At 50.2% G+C, this 10,814-nt stretch overlaps 1 protein-coding gene across 2 annotated transcripts in view; it reads left to right on the top strand.

Annotated features, from left to right (window-relative positions):
- The first annotated feature begins 1,207 nt into the window (after nt 1-1,207).
- The window catches only part of COL6A2 (collagen type VI alpha 2 chain), a 32,143-nt gene continuing 22,536 nt past the window's right edge, over nt 1,208-10,814 (top strand). Inside the window, exon 1 of one of the 2 annotated variants that reach the window (XR_008657905.2) lies at nt 1,208-1,302. The gene's annotated coding sequence lies outside the window, so the exon portion shown is untranslated. The remainder of the gene's footprint in view (nt 1,303-10,814) is intronic. The other variant, XM_055280026.2, reaches the window with a different exon arrangement.

The raw sequence follows: 10,814 nt of genomic DNA, 5'->3' as shown, positions 1-10,814 counted from the left end.
GGACCTTGCAGGCCCTGTGGACAGCAGGCAGGGGCGTTTGGGGACAAGCTCCCGGGCATCCTGGTGGACAGCTGCCATGGTGCCTTTCCCTTCCTTACACTAGGAAGTTCCACCACCTGGGCACACTGGGAACACAACACACCGCCACAGACCCCCGCCCTGGCCACCCTACCATCCACCAGGAGAGGGGGTGAAGATGCAGAGAGAGGGCCTGGCCTCAAGAGGCAGAGAGAGAAGGCCCTGAAGACCAAAGGACACCACACAGGTGGCCGCCTCCTTGGGCAAGGGCCACAAGGCAGCTCAGGGACTCTCTCCTCCCGGGAAGGGGCTAAAACAGCCATTTGCAAACCTGCTCATCCGAAGAGGGGCCTCGCCCCCAGCTGCTGTGATCCCTTCCAGGACAGCTCTCAAGGGGGCCCTGTCCCGGAGCCCAGGGACCTCTCCCCAACCCCGCCTGCCCCTCACCTCAAGGAGGAACCCCGGCCCTGGCTGGGGGGCTGTGACCAGGGTGGGGAGTGGGGACCCCTGTCACTCTGTCCCCGCTGGGCTCAGGTAGGGACCTCACGGTAGTCCCAGGGCCCAGCACCAAGCCCACCTGGGGTTTCCAGCAGGAAAGGGGTGGCAGGGGTGGCTCGCCACATGCCCAGGCTCTGCCCAACCTCTGCTCTCAGACTCTGCTGTCCCCGCCATCCCGGCTCCCCGCCCTCAGGCGCCAGAAGCGGCAGTTTCTGCAGGAGATCCTGACCCGGGGCCTCTTGCAGGAGGCCTGAGCAAGCGGGACACGGGACACGGGACACGGGGTACGGGAGGGTTGGGGGGGCTGATGGGGGGAACCCTGCACCCCACCAGGGCAGCTCCTACCGAGGGGCGAGTCCCAGGGCCCCCGTCGGCCCCGCGTGCGGGGCGCGGTCCCCAACACCCAGGGCCCCGGAGGCGGACACAGCCCCAGCCAGGTCGTCCGGGAAATGGGGCGGGGGCGACGGGCGGCCGGGCCCGGGACGTGAAGTCCGAGCAGCAGCGGGCAGGGGATGGCGGGGGGACTCGGCCCGGGCTGCAGGGGGGTCCCCACCCTCGCCACCTCCTCCTGCCTCCCGCCCTCGAGGGTCCCCGCCTCCCTCCCATCCCCCTCCCGTCCCCCGGCCCCCTCCTCCCATCCGCGGGGCTGCAGCGCTTCCTGGTGGCGGGTCCGGGCGGGCCGGCGGGGCGGGGTATAAAGGGGGCGGCCCCGGCCGCGGTTCCCTCCCTGCTGCTTACTCGGCGTCCGCGCCTCGGGCCGTCGGGACGGAGCCTCCTCGGGACCAGGTGAGCGTCTCCCGGACCCCGCGCCCTGGAAGCCGCTCGGCCCGCGGGGGGTGACCCCGAGTCCTGGGAAGGCGGCGGCGGCGGCGGCGGCTCCGTCCCTCGGGCCCCCGGGAAGGGGGACTCCAGCCCCAGGGACGGCGCGGGGGCTCGGGGGCTCGGGGGTTCGGGGCTCCTCCTCGCGGGACTGGGGCCGCGCCTGCCCCTGTGGCTCCGCGTCTCAGGGTCCGACCCTTGGGCCCGCGACTTGGGGCCACCTCCCCGCGGCCTCCTCGGGGGCGGAGCCGGCCTGGGCGGGGTGGGGGGTCCCTCTCTGCGCCCGAGCTCGGTGCTGGGACCCTCGCTCCCGAGACGACCCCGGCACCGCACGCCCAGCCAGGCCCCCGCACCTGCGAGCGGTTCGGGTCCAGCTCCGGCCCGCGGGGAAGACGCCCGGGCTGGCTGGGACCTCCGGGGGCGCAGGGCCTCTCTCCGGGCCGGACGGAAAGGGCGGCCGGGCGGGGGGAGGAGGGGCTTTCGGTGCCCGAGGGCGGGACAGGGTGGGGAGGGGACGCGGGTGGCCCCGACGCCTCATCGCTGCGCCCCTCTCGGCCTGGAGCCCACCAGAGCCCCCGCCAGGCCCCGGAGAAGCTGCAGACGCAGGCGGCTCCACAGGGCGGCGGGACCCGGGCTGACAGCGACCCCCAGCCCCTGCCGGGCTGCCCACACCCGCCCTGGGACTCCGCGGGGGGCGCTGGCGGAACCGCTGGGCCTGGGTCTCCACTGCTGGCAACCGCACGGATCGGCCCTCCGTGGAGCCGCAGGTGTGCGGGCGAGCGGTGCCCATCCGGGCTGTGCCAGCAGGACCCTGGTGCCCGCGCCTCAGGGCCCCTGGAGAAGGGACCTTCCCTTTGGGGTCAGTACCCAGAAAGGAGGGGCCTGCGATCCGCGGAGCTCCTTGTTCTTGCGATAACAAGCTCTGGCTTGGAGGCCCCCTTGCACTTCGACTCTGGTGATTATTTTAAGAAAGGCCAGACCGGGCGCGGTGGCTCACGCCTGTAATCCCAGCACTTGGGGAGGCCGAGGCGGGCAGATCACCTGAGGTCAGGAGTTCGAGACCAGCCTGGCCAACAGGGTGAAACCCCGTCTCTACTAAAAAAAATTAGCCGGGCGCGGTGGCCGGCACCTGTAATCCCAGCTACTCTGGAGGCTGAGGCAGGAGAAAATCACTTGAACCCAGGAGGCGGAGGTTGCAGTGAGCTGAGATCGCGCCACTCCACTCCAGCCTGGGCGAGGAAGCGAGACTGTCTCAAAAAAAAAAAAAAAAAAAAAAGGAAAGAAAGGCCCAGTGAGATGCTTTCTCTTAAACACGGCCCTGCCTTTGAGTTGCTGCCTCCTGTGGCCTATTTCACGTTTATGCAAAGTCGGTCGCCTGATGCGGGGCTCACCCGCCACAAGCAGGGGTCCTGGCGCTGCTCATGGAAGGGGCCCTGCCTAACCCGCGGGGCACTCGCTGGGACCGGGCTGCCCAGGTCCGCCCAGGATCCAAACACCCAGCCCCGCCCAGCGGCCCATCCTGGCCTGCAGTGGAGGCTGTAGTGGGCAGGCGCGGTGGGAATCCCAGCTCACAGGGCGCCTGCTCTTAGAAGGGCGGCGTCTGGGTCCAGAGGTCAGAAACAGATGCCCATCCCGGAAGTGGCGGGGACCTGTCTCCACAATGGATGGGAGCGCTGTCTTTTTTTTTTTTTTTTTTGCTCATTTCACAGATGAGGAATGATGCCTTGTTGGGGGTTTGTTCTTTGGTTTTTGTGCAGTGCAAGGCTCTTTGGGCTGTTTGATCACTGACCGTGTGTAGTGATGTGCATTGCCTGGTTGTGATGTCCCGGTTCCTAATGGATGTTCGCTTTTTGGGGTTTTTTTGTTTGTTTGTTTGTTTTTTGAGACAGGGTCTCGCTCTGTCACCCAGGCTGGAGTCTGGCGGTGCAATCGCTGTTCACTGCAACCTGCACATCCCTGGTTCAAGCGAGCCTCCCACCTCAGCCTCCGAGTAGCGGGGTCTACAGGCATGCACCACTGTGCCCAGCTAATTTTCTTTTAAGAGACGGGGTCTCACTATGTTGCCCAGGCCATGGATGTGTTTGTTTGTTTGGGGTGTTTGGGGTTTTTTTTCTTTTTTTATTGGTTTGAAAAAGCTTTATTTTCCCGAATTTTTTATTGTAGTATACAATATAAAATGTATTGTCTTAACCATTTTTAAGTGTGCAGCTAGTTTCAGCGACAGTAAGTACATTCATAGTGTCGTGTAGCCATCACCAAGGTCCATCTCCGGAGCTCTTTTCCTCTTGTCAAACTGAAGCCCTGGGAGCACCAACTCTCGTCACCCCTTCCCTCATCCCCTGGCAGCCACCATTCTACTTTCTGTTTCCAGGAATTTGGCCACTTAGGTGACTCATATGAGTGAAATCGTATGAAATGTCTCCTTTTGTGACTGGCTTATTTCACGTGGCTTAATGTCCTCCAGATTCATCCATACTGTAACATGTCAGCATTCCCTTCCCTTGTAAGGCTGAGTAATATTCCACTGCATGCATGTCCTCCATTTTGTTTACCCATTCGTCTGTTGCTGGACACTTGTGTTGCTTCCACGTTTGAGCTACTGTTAATGATGTGGCCATGAACACACCACACAGATACCTCTTCGAGATCCCACTTTCACTTCTTTTGAGTATGTTCCCAGAAGTGGAATTGTGGATCATTTGATTTTTTCATTTTTTTTGAGGAATTGCCTCACTGTTTCCCACGGTGGCTGCACCATTTTGCTTTCCCGCCAACAGTGCACAAGGGTCCAGTTTCTCCACATCTGCACCAGCAGGTGTCATTTTCTGGATTTACTTGGTTTTTTTAAATGTTAACCATCCTAATGGGTGTGAGGTGGTATCTCATTGTGGTCTTGACTTGCATTTCCCTCATGATTAGTGACGTTGAGCATCTTTTCATGTGCTTGTTGGCCATTTATATATCTTTTGGAGAAATACCTGTTTAAGTCCTTGACCTATTTTTGAATCAGGTTGATTGTTTTTTGTTGTTGTTGAATTTTAGGAGTTCTCTGTATATTCTGCATGTGAATCCCTTATTAGATACACAGTTTACAGATATTTTCTCTCATTTTGTGGGTTGTCTTTTTACTCCATTGATGATGTCTTTTCACTAGATAGATGCAAAAAATGTTTTTAAATTTTGGTGTAATCTGATTTATCTGTTTTTTCTTATTGTCATACCCAAGAAATCATCACTCAGTCCAGTGTCATGAAGGTGTTGCCTCATGTTTTCTTCTAAGGGTTTTAAAGCTTTAGGTCTTAAAACCTAAAGATCTGGGGACATGGATCCATTTTGAGTTAATTTTTGTATATGGTATTAGGTAAGGGTCTAACTTCATGCCTTTGCATATGGATATCTAGTTGTCTCCGCGCCGTTTGTTGAAAAGACTGTCTTTATCGAATGGTCTTGGCAGCCTGATTGAAAGTCATATATGCAAGGGTTTCTTTCTGGACTCTCTATTTCATTCCATTGGTCTGTATGTCTGTCTTTATGCCAGTGCCACACTGTTGATGACTGCAGCTTTGTAGTAAGTTTTGAAATTGGGACATGTGAGTCCCCCAGCTTTGTTCTTTTCTTTCAAGATTTTTTTTTTTTTTTTTTTTTGGCTATTTGAGGTCCCTTGAGATTCCATCTAAATTTTAGGATTTATTCACTATTTCTGAAAAAAAAATCACTGGGATTTTTATAGGGATTACATTAAACCTGTAGATCAATTTGGGTGGTATTGACATCTTAATATAGTAAGTCTTCCAATCTATGAATGTGAATGTCTTTTTTTAAATGTCCTCTTCAATTTCTTTCAGAAATGTTTTGTAGTTTTCATTGTACGGGTCTTTCACCTCCTAAGTCAATTTTTAAGTATTTTATTATTTTTGATACTATAGTAAATAGAATTGTTTTCTTAATTAAGAGACTAATGATTTAAAAATAACATTATGCTTTTGGACACATAATATATAAAGGTGTAATTTTGTGACATCAATAACTAAAAGGGTTGGGGACAGAACCATTCAGGGAGCAGAGTTTTGTTTATGCCATTGAAGCTAAACTGGTATAAATTCAATTTAGACTGTTATAATTTTAGGATGTTAAATGCAATCCCCATGGTAACAACAAAGAAAATAACTAAAGAATAAATACAAAAGGAATGAGAAGGGGATTTAAATGTTTCACCATCAAAAACATTAATTAAACACAAAAGAATACAGTAATACTGGAAATTAAGGACAAAAAAATCCATAAGGTATACAGAAAACAAATGCAAAATGAAAGAAGTCCCTCTTTATCAGTAATTACTTTAGATGTAAATGGATTAAACTCTCCAAACTCTCTCTGTTAAAAGACAGAGATTGGCAGAATGGATTTAGAAAGCCAAATCCAACTATATGCTCTCTACAAGAGATGCACTTTAGATCCAGAAACATAAATAGATTGACAGTGAAAGGATGGGCAATGACATGCCACACAAATAGTAACCAAAAGAGAGCAAGAGTGACTATACTAATACCAGACAAGATAGGCTTTAAATCAAAAAAGTTTACAAGAGGGAAAGAAGGACATCATATATTAATAAAAGGCTCAATACAGCAAGATATAATAATTATAAATATTTATGCACCTAATAACAGCCCATCAAAATATTTATATCTTACATTGGGAAGATTGTTGCTGGCTCTCAGTCTGCTTCCAGTCTGCTCATATTGCTTTTGTTGTAATGATGGTCGTATGCAGGAGCTCAGTATCAAGAGGGCAGACTTGAGCCCACACCGCCAGGCTTCAGACCTCAGCTATTAGCTGAGTGCCCTGGGCAGGTTACCTCACTGGGCCTTGGTTTCCTCATCTGTTGGAGTGGGGATGGTAATAGTACATACGTCCAAGGCCATAGGTCCAATTGTGAATGTTGAATGAAGGGATATAGGACAGTATCTGGTACACAATTATTATAGATTTTTCATTGACATTTTATACATTCTATTTTCTTCAAAGACTTTTTGGTTCCTGTTTTGCACTCAGATACATCCTTTTCCTGGAGTTTATTTGAGAGCACCATATGAGGTAGTACCTTTATTTCTAGTCACAGGGTGAGCCCTCATCCCAGCCTGCTTCCACCACTCTGAAAGGCCACCGTGTCATAGCCTAAGTTCTCATGTGTTGTTATGCCCATGGTTGTGTAGATTGTTGGCCTGTTCCAGCACCAAAACCAAAACTGTAATTTTATCGTTTCATTTGATAGCACAAGCTTTCTCATCACTCTATTTTTTATTTTGCTCAAGTCCTCTTGCTTTTTCTACCAAGTGAAACTTGAATTCATTTTGCAAACTCCTATCTACAAAAATGCAAAAAATTTTCTTGGAAATTTTAATTAAAATTGCTTTCTATTATAGATTCCGTTAGGAATAACTGATATTTTAAAATCAGTTTCAGATAAGTGGGATGATTTCTCATCCAAAAACAAAGTTTGTCTTTCCAATATATTTCTCAAAAATTTTTTTTGAGTTTTTTTCATAAGTCCTGCACATTTTTATTCAGTTAATTCCTTGGGTTTATGTTGTTTTTCTTACTAGTGTAAATAGAATTTTTCTGCAACATGTTCTAACTGGTTGTCACTGATAGAAGAAAATCAATAACTTTTTGTATATTGAGGACTAAGCTCTGATTTTTTTTATCTTGCCTATATTCCTATCTAAGGGGTCTGGGGAGTCATGCCCTACAAACCATAAATTCTCATCAGATGGTTTTATCTAACCCTATATGCCGTGACTTAACTTCCAATCTGACTCTGGCATGACACTACATGACCAAGAAGAAAATACAAATATTTTACCCCAAAACATGTTTCTTTGCCACATTTTGAAATGGCCCTGCAAAGCTGTCCCTTATTGGGGAAAATTTGCATCTGTAAAGAATCTCTATTAACATAGCTAGATCTTTTTCTTCCAGGCCCCCCCAGTCCTGAAGAGATTAACTGAGAGTCTAGCAGCTTTTAAAAGTCTGAATAGGAAGCATTTGTCATCCACTGTCTCTAAGGACAGCCACTATGAGACTTCAGAAGAACCTTGGTCTCCACGATGCTTTATCTTCACCTGAGCATTTCCTTTCTATGATCCCAGGTCTTTAGACAAACTCAACCAACTGTCAACCAGAAAATGTTTACATTCACCGATAGCCTGGAAGCCATCCCTCCCCACTTTGAATTTTCCCGCCTTTCTGGATTAAACTAATGTATTTCTTAAATGTATTTGATTGATGTCTCATGCCTCCCTAAAATGAATAAAACCAAGCTGCACCCCAGCCACCTTGGGTACATGTTCTCAGGACCTTAAGGGCTGTGTCATGGGTCATGGCCACTCATATTTGGCTCAGAATAAATCTCTTAAAATATTTTACAGAGTTTGACTGTTTTCATCAATGACATATTTTTCTAAGTGGCTCACTAAATTCTCTTTCCCTAATCTCCCCTGCTTTCTCTCTCTCCCTCTCTCTCTCTCTCTCTCTCTCTCTCTCTCTCTCTCTCTCTCTCTATATATATATATATATATATATATATATATATATATGTGTGTGTGTGTGTATATATATGTGTGTATATATGTGTGTATATATATGTGTATATATATGTGTGTGTATATATACACACATATATACACACATATATATATACACATATATGTGTGTATATATATACGCAGACATATATATATACATATATATCTTTTTCTCTTTTTTAAAAAATCTTTGTTCAGTTGATTTTCTGGGTAGACAATCCTATCTTTAATAAGGACAGTTTTGTCTCTTCTTTTCCAACAGTTATACTTTGTTTATTTTTACTGTCTTATTGCATTGGCTTCCAACACAACACTGACTAGTAGCGTAAGGTCTGCACTGTTTGCCCCCACCCCATTTTTTTTGTACTGTAGTAAGCATTCTTCCAATGCAGGAGTTTTTAACCCAGGGTTAGATCTACGAATGGAATCCCCGAATTCCTGGACATGATTTCTGTATATGAGCATCTATGCATTTGTGTAAGGTGAAATTGTGTAGACTCTTAAAAGTGTCCATGACCACAAAGACAAGAACCACTATTTTAGCTTTTTGTGTAAAATATGATGTGAGCTGTTGATTTGAAATGTATATCCTTTATAGTGTTAATTCTACTCCTAAATTTCTTACTAGGTTTTACCTTGTCTGGCTGTTGTTGTTTCTCAGTTAGAAATTGATGTTTCAGGGATCTATTGAAGCAATTGCATATTTTTCCCATTTTATGTTAGTGTGACTTACATTAATATACTCCCTAGTGTTTGTGGCATCACTGTACTTTAACTTCATATTATAGTTCTGGTATAGTGGTCCTTAATATGCTAATGGATTTTAGTTTTTAATATTGGCTAGAATTTTTGTGATAATGTTATGGGATTTTTAGAGTCATTTTTCTGGCCTGAAACCTCTATGGCCAGTGGCGCCTTTGCCCAAGTTCTTATCCTGTGTCCAGGAAGAATGAGGTACACAGACAAGTGGAGGGTGAGCAAGACAGAGAAGCTTTATTGAGTTAGGAGAGCTCACAGGAGACCCGCAGGGGCAGCCCCTCTCTGTGGGCAGGTTGTCTTGTCGAGTGTTCAGTTCTCAGCAGAGAGAAGGCCCTGGAGTGGGTGGCTCCTCTCTGCAGGCAGGTCATCCCATTGTCGCTGCAGCTCTTAGCAGAGAGGAGGCCCTCAAGAGCGTGTCTCCTCTCTGCAAACAGGGCATCTCAAGTAGTGTTCAGCTCTCAGCAGAGAGAAAGCCCTGGAGAGAGTAGCTCCTCTCTGCAGCTGGTCGTCCTGACATCCCTTCAGGTCCTGAAGCTCTCAGCAGAGAGGGTAGCTCCTCTCTGCAGCTGGTCGTGCCATGCTCTGCCCTGCTCTGACTGAGCCTGGGGCTTTTATAGGCCTCAGAGGGGGGAAATGCATGCTGATTGGTCCATGTGCAGCCATGTGCGGGCCCAGAAAAAAGCACCTTGAGTTCCCCTCTGGTCCACAGGACGGGCAGCCTGGCCCCCAGGCTTCAGGCCTGCATCAGCCTGAAGGTGGGGCTTCACTGGGGACCCACCCTCTTCTGCCTAGGAGCCTATCTGCCTCCTGCAGCCATCCATGGTGCCCAGGCTGCTGGTACCAAGGGACATCTGTGCCCGGCCACCCTCAGCAACCCCCCCAAGCTTCCCCTCCTGCACTTCTCAGTGCCCACAGTCTGGAGGGGGCCAAGGCAGCAGGGGGCTGGCATGTCAGCACTGCCACAAGCATGCACACACCTGGCCAGGCTGTGACAGTGCCCAGGCTGAGCCCCAACTCTGCTCTGAGATTGGAGTGGGTGCTGGGAGCGGGAAGACGCTGGGCAGTGGGAACAGGCACCTTCAGGCCTACAAGGGAAAGAGGGGTCTTCCCTGGCTCCCCAAGAGTGCAGGGATGCCTGGGTCAGCAGCCCCAGTTTGGGCAGCTGCAACTGCACCAGGAATGGGGGCGGGCTCCTGCCTGTTCCGTGGAGCAGAAGGCCCAGATCCACAGCCACGACTTGGGCAGTTATACCTGGGGAACTCCCAGCTCGCCAACCTGCAAGGGGCAGGGATCCCACTTATCCCCGGCTCCTGCTGGCTCCGTGGAGCATGGCACCTGACCATGTCCTCTCGCAGCCTGTGGCGGGGTCTCCAGACCTGGGCCAGCATCCCAGGCAGGGGCAACACCGCCGTGAGCTCCCCTTCACCCAGCACGCCACCCGGCCCGGCACCATGGCAGCAGCCCCAGGGAGGCAGTCTGCGGGGTTGGGGGCCTGTCTGCCTCTTCCTTGGGCCCTCCCTGAGCAGCCGGTGTGATGGCAGTGGCCACACCAGATGGCCTGCTGCTGCCATCAGTAATATTTATAGTGATATTTATCTGTAGAGTTACTTTTAGGGATTTTTTTTTATCAAGCTTTGGTCACAGGTTATGCCACATTTAAAAATGAATTGGGAAAAAGTTTATCTTTTTATGTTCTAAAACAAGTTAAATAGCATGAAGTGCTTGTCCTTGAAGCTGTGAAACTCACCCACAAACTACCTGAGCTGGCACCTTTGGGAAGGGACTTCATTCCTCCCTGGGCCCCAGGCTGAGCGGGCCTGGCCTGGGTCATCTCATCCACTCCAGACGCTGCAGAATCACAGCAACCCTTCAGGGCCCTCTCCTGGCAGTGCCTCCCCTGGTTCCGGTGCTAGGACACTTCTGTCATCTGCACCAAGGGGAGGGCGCACTCCGATCCCTGCATTACCCCTGGAACTGCGTGCTCTGAACCAGACCCGGTGCCCTTTCTGCCCAGCTGCCTGGCTGCTGCCAGCCCCACTCTGCAGAGCCAGCAGCACAGTGAGGCCCGTCCTGATGACCTCCTGGAGCTGGAGCTTAGGCCAAGCCACAGGGCATCAGGGAGGACGGACATTC

The sequence above is a fragment of the Symphalangus syndactylus genome, chromosome 5 (genome assembly GCF_028878055.3).
Source record: "Symphalangus syndactylus isolate Jambi chromosome 5, NHGRI_mSymSyn1-v2.1_pri, whole genome shotgun sequence".
Classification (NCBI taxonomy): Eukaryota; Metazoa; Chordata; class Mammalia; order Primates; family Hylobatidae; genus Symphalangus; species Symphalangus syndactylus.
This window is presented reverse-complemented; position numbering and strand designations above follow the sequence as displayed.